The sequence below is a fragment of the Neomonachus schauinslandi genome, chromosome 3 (assembly GCF_002201575.2).
Source record: "Neomonachus schauinslandi chromosome 3, ASM220157v2, whole genome shotgun sequence".
NCBI lineage: Eukaryota > Metazoa > Chordata > Mammalia > Carnivora > Phocidae > Neomonachus > Neomonachus schauinslandi.
In genome coordinates this window covers 135,524,437-135,538,866 of record NC_058405.1, presented here as the reverse complement: position 1 = coordinate 135,538,866, position 14,430 = coordinate 135,524,437, and positions in this window count along the sequence as shown.

Here is a 14,430-nt window from a genome sequence, read left to right as displayed (position 1 = left end):
TAATTCCAACCCAACCCTTGGATATATAAAAGAGCCTGGAAGGATCTTTTCTCTACCTCAGATGTGATACTGTTATTTAGACGGTGGCAGGAGATGCAAATCCTTCTTGCCTGTAAGGGTCTACTGGAGAAAGTGAAAACCCCTGGTCATTAAGTACACTCCAAACATTTGCTCCACAACTAATTTGCTGCTGCTAGATGTATCTGGGCCTTATATTTTAAGCCTGCCTTGATCTGTTTATCTGAGCCAAAAATGCATTAACAATTAAAGGAAAGACTGGTGTGTCAAAGGAAGGAAGGGAACTGTAGACTGTGTGATGATTTTAATGACTGCAATTATTGGAAGATTATTCAACAAGCATCATAGATTTGTTTACTGCATTACTCGGAAACTATGGGGGGGCCTATTGGGCTTGAAGTTTCACCTTCCTCCCTCCATTACCAACTATCACAGAGGGGTCTTAGACCTAAGCAAATGTGTCATTCAGTGTTGGCTTTCTTCTTTTTTTAGAGTGTTTCTACCAAAGAAAGGCACAATTTGTTGTCTCAACCAACTTAAATGGAACCACCTCTGGAACATTAATCTTTTGAGTTAACATAAAAAAAAAAAAAAAAAAAGCCAAAGGCCAGAGGATTCTGGTCATCATTCAGCTCCTCCCAGCCAGGGTCCCAGTTTCCTCAGTTTTACTCTTTCGTAGGCAGCTTTTGAGGATACTTCCAACTCAGCCTCCTCCATCCAGAGCTTGGAGGAGACATTACCACCACAAGATGTTAAGCAGGCGTTTAGGCATATCTCCAGGACTCCATATTGGAGAAAGTTTGGCTTCTTCTTCCTTCCTTTTAGCATGCCCCTCCCCCCATATTATTTGCTATCACGACTCCTGGTGTTACCATGTTAGAAATAAGTAAATCAAAAGAAAAGGGATGACTAAGAGAATACCCATTTGCTGCTAAGGAAGTTTTTACTGTACATACAGACATAAAGGATGCAAATAAGGAAGGTTTCTTGTCTGATATAAACAATAAACAATACATCATTGCCTGGGCTTTGCTCATTAGAGAATTAGTAATTTGTTAAAGAAAAAAGACAGAGAGAGAGAGAATTACTAATTTAAAAGTGGGCTTTGAAAAGAGAAGAAGAAAAAAAAATAGTAAATATCTCCAGTAAGCCCCCACTCCTCCCTCCCCTGAAGCACTGAGACTCCAGTGGCCAGGCCACTGTGGTGCTCCTCCTGGGTCTGTAATCATCCAGTCTCAAGATGAAGGTGGACTTTGGCTGGAATCGAAACCTTCCCTGTTCAAACAGGAACCTACAGAACTCTGCAAGTGGCAATTAGGAGCCTATTACAAGCCATTAGATTGATCAATGTACCTTAAACAATGCGAATGATTTATATGGCTGATTTACAGGGGGGAAGAAAAGGGAAAGGCTGGGACTGCAGTTTCTTTACATCCGTTGCACTGTTCTGGAAAAGACCCGGGTTCAGCCTCTGTTCATCACTGCTTGGAACCACCAGAGCGATTTATTTAGAAAACTTTTCAAGCACAGACACAGGCTCGCCTGGCTTGTCCGGTGGGTGGCGAGATGCACATTCTTTGCCCCTTTCTCTACTTTCTAAGGAAGAGCTTAGAAAGACCAAGGCCAGGAGGAGCAGCCGGGGGTCACAGAGAAGCCACTCCCCTAACGGAGGACACCGCCTGGAGCGGTCCCAGCTGCCTTCCTTCCCCGGGTCTGTCCCCGGAGAGGGGGAGGATGACTTACATACTTGTTTAACGCAGTGTTGGAGAGCTGTGTGGCCTCCTAATTACGGCAGGAACACAGAACCATCAGCCCTTGAAGTTTCAGCCGCGACTCGGGGAGGAGCGGCGACCCAGCTCCCCGCGTGCACATGACTTGGGGGTGGAGGGGTGGGGTGGGAGGGGACTCCGCGGGACAGAACTCCTAGCTAGGGCTGACTATTTTGGCTAATGTGGAGAAGACAAAATTACAACAGAGTTGAAGCTATCAAAGCTGGCCCCCGCCACCCCTCCTCCCGCCCTCCTTCCCGTCCCAAAGTCTGTTTGTAGTTGTCTCTGCTGCAGACGCTCGTCGGTCTTCTCACGACAAGGAAATTCCTGCCAGTTTTTCCAGAGCCTGCAAGGAGAGGACAGATGCACTTGACACTTCCCGGAGAATTCCCTTTGTCTTAGCGCCCCCTCCCCCAGTCTGCTTCGGCTGTGCGGTGAGGAAGACAGCGCTCGGAAAGACCCTGAGCCCCGGGCGGGGGCGGGGGGGGATGTTTGTAACCGAACCCCACGCCCAACTCTGCCCCTGCTGCTCCCTCCTCTTCCTCCTTCCTCTTTTTTCTCTTTCCCAACCTTCTCTCTTCCTTTCCCCTCCCTTCTTCCAATCCTCTAGATCCTCTTACCACTCAAGTCTTTTCCCAGGTTCCCGCTCCCAGGGTTTGGGCAGGCACTGTTTATTTCCCAGCCTTAGCGGTTTGGCGGGAAAGGGCTTCGTCCTGGCTTGTTTGTGGATGTCTGGAACAAATCCTTGTGTGTGTACCTAAATGTGGAATGGGAAGCATAATGGGTTGATAATGGGGCACAGAGGGAAGAGGGGGAAAAAAGAGAGCGAAACCACTTGCTTTGGGAGAGTCTTTTGCAGCCGGTATGGGATAGGAACCCAGGACTGGGGAACTCTTCTAGGTGGATCACGATTTCACACACCCACACACACCACTACCAACTGCTCTCATCTGCCCTTTTTGACCCCATATCTTGCTCGCCTGAGTTCTGCTCTGAGTTAGTTCTTTTCAATCCTCCGCTTCCTAGGATTTCTCAGGGCCCCCCAACGCCGTGAGTGGCTGAGGAAGAAGGTTGGTTATAAGATTCCCACCAAGGACCCCGGTAGCCCTGTACTGTGATATGCCCGGGAACAGGCCTATCCTGGGTCCACACGTCCATGCTTTCTGGAGTCCTGCCGCTCACCGGTCCAACCCTGAGCGGCTAGCCTCTCCTGTCACACGCACGGATGGATGTCACACCCACCCCCACGGCGAGACCAGACTGACACCTCCAGCCCGACTCGCTTCTTGGAGGACACAGAGGGGAAGAGGGAGGCTCCGCACACATTAGGCACGTGCGCCTCCCCCTGCCCTTCCTCCCGCTGCCGCATGCCGAATGCACATTGATGACACAGACACACTTACTCGGGCACGCGCCCGCGGCGTCCATCGTCCTTCCCAGCCAGGCAGCTGCAGGCGAGACGGCCTTGAGGCAGGTGACACAGCCGCGGGGAGGCGGGCTTGGCGCTCCAGATGCCTACCTGGGCGCGGGGACATTCAGGTCCCCCAAAGCCCGCTGCGGGCCTCCGGGGCCTGGTGGCCGGCGGCCTTGCGGCGGCTGGGCCTCCCCTCAGCCTCCTGCCGAGCTCCGCGTGCCGACTGCCGCTCTGCGCGGGGCTCCGCACCTCCGCCTCCATAGGCCCCCGAGCGCCCCTCTTCCAGAAGCCTGCCGCCCTCCCGCCTCCCATAGGCTCGGCTACATCTGGGATGCATTGCCCCCTAATTGTCAACCCCATTATTGTGATCAAGTGAACGTCGCTAATCTCTACATTTATTGTTTAGGTAAATAGAGGCGGCGTTTAATCAATACGCAGGGCCCCAGCCCTCGCTGCGCCAAGTAACTTAAGTCAACGGTGAAAGATTTCAGTGTGTGCGTAATTATAGAGCACGCGGAATATTCACTCCAGCCTAATCCCACAGCTCCCCTCCAGCCCGGGGGAGCGGGGGGAGGGAACGTGAGGAATCTCCACCCTCCAAGGGATCGAGGGTCGGCTCCGTCCGGGGAAGAAAAGGATTTTGTGGCAGTGACGCCGCGCGCCCGGCGCAGGGGGCCTGCGGCTGGACTGGGGACCCGCTCTCCCTCCGGAACGGCCAACTCCCGCGCTCCGCGCCCTCTCCCTGCGGGCTTTTGGATCCCTCCACTCGAAATCTGCCGCAGTGAAGGGGTTGGTTCCCCACCCGTCAGGTCCCCGCGGGGCGGGAAGGCTGAGGGCGGGGCCCGGGAGGCGGGTCGCCGGGTGCTCCGGTTGCCCTGGCCTCCAAGAGCAGTCTCGCTTTCCCCCAGCTGCTCCCTTCCCCGCCGGGACTCCAATGCCAAGCCTGGGGGCGCAGAGAGCGGGTTATTTGCGCTGCTTCTTAAATAGCTATTGTTTCTTAATTAAGAGGACTTTAGCCCAACCCAATCGAGAGGATCTGGGATTCGCAGCAGGGGATGGCCAGGCCTGGGGAGGTTGGCTCTGGAGAGGGGTGGTGTCGGCTCCTTACAGCAGCTTGGCTGCCGGACTGGCCTTACAGTGAGGGCCTCAGGGACACCGCAGGGAGAGGGTTAGTTGGAAACCTTCCCGGCGGCTGCTGAAAGAACCGAGCTCTCCCGACGCTCTGGAGTGGGACCCAGGAGGTTAACCCTGCGGTCTGAGGCTCTAACACTTTCTCCTTGGGCATTTTGTCGCTGGCCTTTTCTGTTTCTCCTGGTGCCTCTTTCTGCCTCTCCATTCCCCGAGAATGTTGGATATAAACAACCAATAACTCCGGTTGTAATCAGATACCCGCCTTTCGTGGAGTGGTCCCGTTTTATTTAAATAAGCTGGATTCTAACGTCAACTCATCATTTGCAAGTTTAGGGTGTTGGCGCAACCACCGAACTAAATTACAGCTGGAGCTTGAGTGAAGGCCGACAGTATTGGATGGCAGATGGCTGTTTTTAATTTTTGGAATTGAACAGTTCTCTTATAAGGTATCACTCTGCTTTCTCTTCCCCTTAAAAGTTAAAGAGCATTTAGAACAAGAGGAAAATTAAACACAAATGTCAGTGCAATCCTGAAATCCTTTTTCTTCCTCTTACTTCTTCCTGAGCCTCCCCTCTGCGGGCCCCAATCCTCCACCCAAGCCTGTGAGTCTCCTCATCAGCTATTCAGATCTTTCACCACCCTGCTGCAAATCGGCGTTGCCAGTTACTCCGGAGGACAGATATCTATGACTTCAGACTCTTGATTGGGAATATCAACTTAACTTTTTCTGGGCTGTGGTTGTTTTTAAGCTAGAACGAGGAAAAGAGAGGCAAGGGGGCTGATGGTCAGGACTGCAGGGCCCTTTGGGACTTTGAGGAGCTCGGTGTGAGTAAAGGTCCACCACATGATGCTGTGTTCTTGGGCAGACCAGGAAGCTTCTCAGTTTCCTCCTCTGTAAACTGAAACTAATAATTTAGACTTGGAACGATTGTTATAAAAGTTACATAAAACTATATAGGACGATCCTGGCAATATGCTCAAAACTTAATAGTCGAGCTTAAAAAAGGTTCTTGCCTCCAGTTTTCCACTGAAATAGCATTCCCACCTAAAACTTACTTTGGAACTAAAGTCAAAACCAATAGCTACTGTAAGACAGAATTTTTGTTTGTGTGTGGAAAGCATAGGGCCTCGTACAGAATCAGGTTGGGTAAAGATGAATGGAATAACAGCTAACAGTTGCCTGTTTGGGAAGGAGTTAGGTTAGCTGTTCCCATCCGCAGCACATTTCTTGGGCCCAGCTTTCACAGGTCTGCACATGGGAAGGCCTTGTCTCTACGAGAGATGGCTACATTTATCGAGAACTTATATGCCAGGCACTCTGCCAAGTGCTTTACACACAGCATTTCATTTAATCCACGTGATAAATCTTATCAGGTGAGTATTATTGCTATCTCTCTTTTTAAATGTTTATTATGGGAAATCTCAAATATTTATTTAAAAGTAGAGGGAATATGATAATGAGCCCCTCTATGTTCATCAGCCAGCATCAACAATTGTCAGCTCCTAGCCAAGCTTGTTTACTCTCTACCCCATCCATTTCCTCCTCCCTTATTTTAATGCAAATCTCAGACATCATATCATTTATTTGTAAATATCCCAGTATGCCTTAGAATATCAAAAGACTCTTAAAAAGAAACCAAAACCATAATACCATGTTATATTCGTACCTAAACACATTTGAAATAATTCCTTAATATTATCAAACATCTAATCAGTGTTCAAAGTCTCCCCAGTTGTCTCATAAATGAGTTTTTACAATTGCTCTTTTTCCTTTCAAATCAGATCTAAGCAATAACCACACATTTAGTCTCTCAAGTCTCTTCTAATCTATAGATCCTTCTCCCTCTATTTCTTTCCTTGCAATTTATTTATTGAAGTAACCATGATGTTTGTCCTGATATCTTTTTTATAAATGAAGAAACAGGATCAGAGAGGTTAAAGGAATTTAGTAAAAGGTAAAAAGGAATTCAGTCCTACCTATGTCTGACTCCAGAGTCCAAGCCCTTAATGGCTTTATTATATTCCCTTTAAATCAAGTGATGGAAAGAAAGACACAAGAAAACACAATCACCCATAAAATATTTCAGAACATGCATGACTCTCCTAAGTAACCAGTTCCTTTACCAAGTGCCCACAGAAAACCATTCACTTAAAACCCAGGCAGGGTTCGAAATGTGGGAAAAGAAATTGAAAACAGGATAACTCAGTATCCTCCTTATGTTTTGAATCTAACTGAATAATTCTTGTATGCAAATATATCTGTAACAGGGTGAAAGGATTTTATTTCCAACAAATATTTAGCAAAGCAAAAACATTCCTTGAATCTACCAGTTTCCTTTTCCTCTCTTCTCCTCCTTTAGTTTCCTCCTATTTCCCCCTTTTTTTCTGCCCTCCATACCTAGATAAGGAGAAAATATCTCTTTTAAGTAGTTATTTTAAAATACCAGTCAAATTAACAATTTGGTAGTTTGATATGTGATATCTGGCTTTTGTTACAGTAGTTTTGAAACCACAGTTACCCTAGCAACTGAATACATTTTTTTCTTTTAAAAAATTTTAGCTGTCGAGGAGAAAAAAAAAAAGAAGAAAAAGAAAACTTCTTGCCAGAATTTTCCCATAATAGCTTCCATTAACTGCAGTGACTTCTATTGGAGAGGCCAGCACTGCTATCTCCTGCTGTCACCACTCATTCACTGATCTAGCAGATGTTTTGTTTGATAAGGCCAATTTGAGCTTTATAAAACATTTATTTTTTTCACCTCCAAGGAGCAAATACCAGTAAGGATGGGATTCAGCGTCTATCACTGGATACCATACAAGGGCCTCCACCTGCCAGTGGAGTTTCTAGGTAAGAAGAAATACTAAAACAAACCTAAAGACTTCATTTATTTTTTTAAAAGAGCGGGGATGGTTAAATGCATTTGATCAGTCCCTAGAGACTTAGCAAGAGGAAAAGAGAAAAGAGTGAGGAGAAGAGCCAATAGCCAATGCAATCTTTCTGGAAAACACCTGGTGGATGTGTGCCCAAAGAGGGCAATGATACTAAATAGTAAGATGAGGGAATAAGAGAGGGAGTGATGCACATTGCATTGAGTTTTATAGATTTGACAAGCTGTGTGTTAGCATTTCAAGGAGGTGAAGTAGAGAAGAATCAGCAAGGGAAAAATGTGTCTATTAGGGCTTTTGGAGCAAGTAGACTTTGAGCATTTGTGAGAATAAAATTCCTCTCACAATCATGCTCCTGACACACATAGCCTTACTCTTTATTTACAACAAAACAAAACAAAAAACCAACAACTGATTTTATAGAATTACAAATATTCAAAATCCTTTCTCTTGAGTAGCAGGAAGTTTGGTTTCAAGACCTGGGGCTATGGTGTGAGTAAACTGGGTAGTTCTGTTCTTGTTGGTAAGATGCCTCCTTTTATGAATCTCCTGTGGGATTGTTTATTTTGTCATTCTGCAGAAGACCAAAAAAAAAAAAAAAAAAGAATTCAGGTTCAGGAAGTCCCCCTCTGCAATATAATGGCTCAAGAAAATGAAGGTTCCAGTCCTTCAATTTTACTTTAGATTGCCCTACCGAGGTAAAATATTTTGACTTGAGAAATTACATTTTTAGCTAGGATGAGAACTAAAAAGAGAGAGGAAGAGAATGTCAATTCCATTTGCAGAAAATGTAATTTCTCTATAGTAAACTCATCCTGAACAACAACAACAACAACATTTTTGCAAATATATGCACATTCCTTTCTAAGTCAAAATTGAAGGGAAAAAAAAAAAAAGAGCAGAACCAGCAATGTCCCAGTTAGGGTTTTTTCTCAACTACTTGAACAATTAAAGAAATGTACTGCTCCTCTTTTTCCCAGCCTTTTTTTTTTTTTTAGATATAATTGACATATAACATTGTGTAAGTGGAAGGTGTACAACATGTTGATCTGATGCACATATATATTGTGGAATGATCACCGCAATAAGGTTAGTTCACACATCCATCACCTCACGTAATTACCATTTTTGTTGTGGGGGTGGTGAGAACATTTAAGATCTACTCTTTTAGCAACTTCCAACTTCCAAATATATAATACAGTATTGTTCACTATCGTCACCATGCTATACATCCTTAGATCTCCAGAACTTACTCATCTCATGGTGGTTCCACCAACATCTCCTCATTTCTCCCCCAGCCAGCCAGTCAGGAATTCAGATAGAGTACAGTGGGGATGGATGACTTGTCTCTGCTTCACCACATTTGAAGCCTCAGCTGAGAAGACTCAAGACTGAACCGGGGGGGCGCCTGGGTGGCTCATTCGTTAAGCGTCTGCCTTTGGCTCAGGTCATGATCCTGGGGTCCTGGGATCGAGCCCCGCATTGGGCTCCCTGCTCGGCGGAGAGCCTGCTTCTCCCTCTCCCACTCCTCCTGCTTGTGTTCTCTCTCGCACTGTGTCTCTCTCTGTCAAATAAATAAATAAAATCTTAAAAACAAAAAGACTGAACTGGGGTCCTGGATGAGTCTTCATTCACACGTCTGGCAGTTGGTGCTGGCCCTCAGCCAGGATACCCATATGTGGTCTCTCCTGGTGGTTTCTCTGATGGGCTAGTTTGGACTTCCTAGCATGTGAACTCCAGGAGTGAGTGTCCCAGGAGAGCAAGATGAAACGCGTGGCATTTTTGCAATCATTCTGCAGTGCTCTGTGGCTTGGGGCAGTCACAAATGTTGCCCAGTTTTGAGGGGAAAGGACATCAACTCTACCTCTCCAAGGGAGAAATGTTTAGATCACATTGTAGAAAGAGCCCTTAAGATCCGAGATACTGTTTCAGCCCCTTTTGGAAAATACTTTCTGCGACAATATATGTGTATCCATAAGGGAGATTCCGAACAGAGTGCAGGGAGGTTAACATTTGAAAGCTACTTTTTACTGCCGGTAGCAGTTGAAAATTAAAGTTTTTCCTTAAAGACTGAGATGTAAAGCAGGATTTTACATACTCCCTATGCTTTCTTTATTGGAATTATTTTCCACTAGTTTCTTGGAAGTGTAAAATTTGCAATGTGTTAACATTTTGCTCTCACATACACAATTAGTAAGTACATTACAATTCTTTAAACTTCTCATCAGCAGATAAACATCAGGCCCAGAAATTTCTGTACCTATGGGAGTTTCTGTTTTAGCTAAAAACACTACAATGAGGATATTGATCTAATAACTCCATTACTCACATCCTTTAAAATAAAATTTGAGGGGCACCTGGGTAGCTCAGCCATTAAGCGTCTGCCTTTGGCTCAAGTCATGATCCCAGGGTCCTGGGATAGAGCCCCGCATCGGGCTCCCTGCTCGGCCGGAGGCCTGCTTCTCCCTCTCCCACTCCCCCTGCTTGTGTTCTTGCTCTCGCTATCTCTCTCTCTGTCAAATAAATAAATAAAATCTTTAAAAAAAATAAAATTTGATGACTGCTTTAATAAAGGACTATTGATAATAGAAAAAATAATGCTTAATCTCTCGGTTGTGCATTCTTTTTTATTAGCTTCTATTTGATTATACAATGCAAAGGTTTGGACTGTTAGAAATCAGCCTATATTTTTAGAAAAAATTTTTAAATATTTAATTAATTTATTTATTTGACAGAGAGAGAGACAGTGAGAGAGGGAATGCAAGCAGGGGGAGTGGGAGAGGGAGAAGCAGGCTTCCCGCTGAGCAGGGAGCCCTATGTGGGCTCGATCCCAGGACCCTGGGATCATGACCCGAACAGAAGGCAGATGCTTAACGACTGAGCCACCCAGATGCCCAAAAATCAGCCTACATTTTTGAAAGAAACTTTAAAACTTTTGTTACTGCAGATTTTTTTTTTTTAATATGAAAAGAGACTGAGGAGATGTCCTAATGTTTGGTTAACAAATTAAAAACCTATGTTTAAATGCTTTAATATCCTGGTCCTATTTCACTGTGTCATCAGGGGTTGATTTACCAGCTGTAAAATTACATAAGAAATCTTTTAAATGTAGAACTGTTGACAATATTTGAACTTCTGTACGTATACTGTCATCTTCTGATAATGATTACATCAATTGTGACAGCTCACCCAGACTAGTTCTGAAAGCAGGGATGCATTTACAGAGATCTGAGATGGGTTATGAGGCTGGGTTTGATTTCAGTATCCAATGCTTGTTATAAATTCAACAGTTTAGGCCTTTTCCATCCTTCTCCAAGTCCTTTCTGCAAACTTTATGAACAAAACATCTCTTTTAAGAACCAAACCATTGGTATATTTGGATAGCCTATCAATTAAGAAAGCAAGAAAGACGTTGATTATATAGCAAGGACAGACCCAAGAGAACGGAATTCTGGAAGCTGACAATCTGTCATTTTAAAACATTAGGTTGAATGTAACACACCTCATTTAATAGTTATATTAGATGAGGAGGCATTAGCTCAGAGCTAACCCATTTTTCTAGGCACCTAACTCCACCATAACGGAGAAAGAGAGAAAGAAGTACACAGAAATATGAATAAGTTAGGATTCATTTGGATACATGTGTAAAACAATGAGAAGCCAAGATAAATGTGTTGGCTTGAAGTTGAGAAAATAGAAGTTTACTTCTAAATTGATATGGTGACTCCATGATCATCAAGGATCTGACTCCTCTCTTGATGTCTCACCTACTTGACTTAATACACAGCTTTAATGATCAAGATGCTTAAGTTCCAGCTACTGATTCCACATTCTAGTCAGCAAAAAGGAGGAAGGGTAAAGAAAACATATTCCCTCCCTTTAAGAACACTTCCCGGGAGCTAAACTCAACACTTCAGTTAACATCTCCTATAGTAGAATTTACTCACATAGCCGCATCCATGTGCAAGGAAGGCTGAGAAATCATCTTTATTCCTCATGGCCATGTTCCTAGCTAAAAAATCTATAACCAAAGGAAAGGGGTGAGACCCAGGAGGGCAAATAGTAGCCCCTACCACAAAATTAGTGCTTTGAGAGAGGAGCGATGATCTAGAAACCAAGAATCTGCTGTGCTAAGACAAGTTTATACACATTTGTAAACTTCATTCTATCCAAGTGAACATCAAGAATTATTATCTAAATGAGACAAAGTTTAACTGATGTTGCTAAATGTGAAAATGCCATTGTGGTTATGTTAAAATAATGCTCTTTTTAAAGATTTATATTGAGTATGAAGAGATTAAATAGCATGATCTCTGGGATTTGCTTAACTCTTTAAAAAATTTATTGTTTTAGTAATCTCTACACCCAACGTGGGACTCGAACTCACAACCCCAAGATCAAGAGTCCTCTGTTCCTCTGAGCCAGCCAGGTGCCCCTCTCTGAGATTTCCTTAAAACAGTTCTGCAAAGGAAAAAATTGGGGGTGGGGTGGGGGAAGATGAAGGAAATATGGTCAAAATATTGGTAAGTTTAAATTTGGGGTTATAGGTATTTGGGATTTATCATCCTACTATTTTTTGGTATGTTTGAAACATCTCACAGTAGAAATTTTTTTGTAAATAATCAGGATCAAAATTTCTAAATCCTAAATGATAATATGAGTTCCTTACAGCCTTGGCCAAACTGCTAAATGTTTCTGAGTCTCGGCTTCTTCATATGTAAAATGCAGATGATAATACTTGTCCTAACCAGTTAACAGCGCTGCGCTGAAGGTCAAATGTAAAAATGCCTGTGAAAGTGTTTCAGAACCTATAATGTAGTATGGTATCAGTTATTGTTAATGATATGCTTGCTGTCATTTTTGTTATCATTATTAATGTGAGGCCAGAGGCCACGTCTCATTATTCACTGCTGTATCTCCAGTGACTAGTAAAATGCCTAACACATAATAGATAGGAAATAAATGTTGGATGAGTAAGAACAAAAATTGTTAAGAAAAAAAAATACGTATCTGAAATTGACAGGGATAGAAGAGACCTGAGAAATAATCCAATAACCTCATATGACAGATAAGGAAACTGAGGCCCAGAGCAATGAAATGACTGGCTTAAAGTGACACAGGGTGGCAGTTTCTGTACAGTGGAAGAGGCAAAGGCGTAGTCAGCCTTAGAATCACAAGGGAAGTACCAGAGACCCAGAGAGAATTTTATTCCCTTTTGGCTACCTTGGGAAAATGCACCATAATATCATCATGTTATTTCTTGTTATAGTCCCAAGGAACAGCGCGTTCTCTAGCAGTACTCAGATTTTGTTCTATTAACTACCATTTCCAAACAGGAGGCTAACCAGTGGGAACTCAAAAATCCTTTTGTCATGAAAATATATTGGTTCTAATAATGGCCCTATCATAAGAATTGGTCTTGTAGATGGAACTATTTACAATCTTTTCTTTAAAAATTGTCATAATACTGTTACATAATCTTTGTGGTCAAGGGCTGTGAATTCAGTCCAAATCTTTCATAGGAAATTCTCCACTTGAGTATGTATCTGAATTGATCATTTCATCGATGTCCTGACACAGCAGGACTGAGTTAGGACCACATTTTCAGATGAACACTCTATTTTAATGTGTTGTATATGGATGCTCAACACTCTCCAAGAGAATAACAGCAGATAGCAATCATCAAGTAGCCAAGATTCCAATAATAGAAATTATCAGACATTTATTTATTTTGGCATATAATAAATATGTATTTTTGCGCATGAGTCTATGGCTTGGTTAGGTAGTTCTGCTGATCTGAGCTGGGCTTTGTTGATCTTGTCTGGGTTCACTTGAATCTGTGGTCAGCTGGCAGATCAGCCAGGAGCTAATTAGACTAGGATGGCCATGGATAAGACTCCTGCACTCTTGTCCTCTAGCAGGCTAACCCAGGCTTGCTATCATGTGGAGGCAGGGTTTCAAAAGAGCATACAGAAGCATGGAAGGCTACTTGAGTTCTCATCTCAGAACTGACACATTCACTTCTGCTGCATTGTACTAGTTAAGCAAGCAACAAGGCCAGTAGAGATTCAGAAGTAGGAAAAATAGATTCCACCTCAAGATGGGAGAAGCTACAAAATCACATCATTAAGAGGCATGGGTACCGGGAAGAGAAGAATTGAGGCCATTTTTGCTATCAGTCTACCATAATAAGGATGGGATTGTGCTAGGGGTACCTTAGTGAGGTTTCTCTTTGGAGTGCTCCCAATTAACCAGAAACACAACTTTCAAAGTGCTTTACCTCTTGAGTTAGGAGAAGGGGAAAACTTCATGGGAATAGTGGAGAAAATCTTGAAGTCAGGCAGTCTGGAAAGAGGTATAAGACTTAGGAAGGTTACAGGGGTGCCTGGGTGGCTCCGTCAGTTAAGCATCTGCCTTCGGCTCAGGTCATGATTCCGGAGTTTTGGGATTGAGCCCGGCATCAGGCTCACTGCTCAGCGGGGAGCCTGCTTCTCCCTCTCCCTCTGCTGTTCTCCCCTACTTGTGCTCTCTCTCTGTCAAATAAATGGATAAAATCTCTTTAAAAAAAGATTTTAGAAAGTTACAAAAATAGGCCTAGATGTTATTTTTCTGTGCTTTCCAAAGCTTGCCTATGGCCAATAACAACACAGATTTCTGTGTTCTGGGCCTTAAGCTCTTTGCATGCATATAGCAGCTCATTTAATCCTTATAACCATCATATGAGATATCATTATTCCTTCTTTGTGGATAAGGTGATGGAGGCTTGGGGAGGTTAAAGATTGAGCAGCCTGATCAAGGTCTCTCAGCCCTAAGTGAGGGAGTGTGGTTTCAAACCCTGTGCACTCTGATTTCAAGGCCAGTGGGAGATAGTAAACACTATGCTATTTAGTCTCATAAACTGCAGACGCTCCCTCTGCATTAGCATTGCACATCTATTTGGAGGTACAGAAAAAGCCTGGCAATCCCAACTTAAATAAGTAATAGTATTTTCATTTGCAGTTAATATGGTAAAGCAGGTTGGTGTCAAATCAGAAAGCAGGAGTCAACGAATTTTTCCTATCAAGGGCCAGAGAGTAAATATTTTAGGCTTGTGGGTCATATAGTCTCTTTCAGAATTCTCAAGTCTGCTTTTGTAGCACAAAAGCCGCCAGAGACAATGTGTAAATGAATGAATGGCTGTATGCCAACAAAATTTTATTTACAAAAATAGGT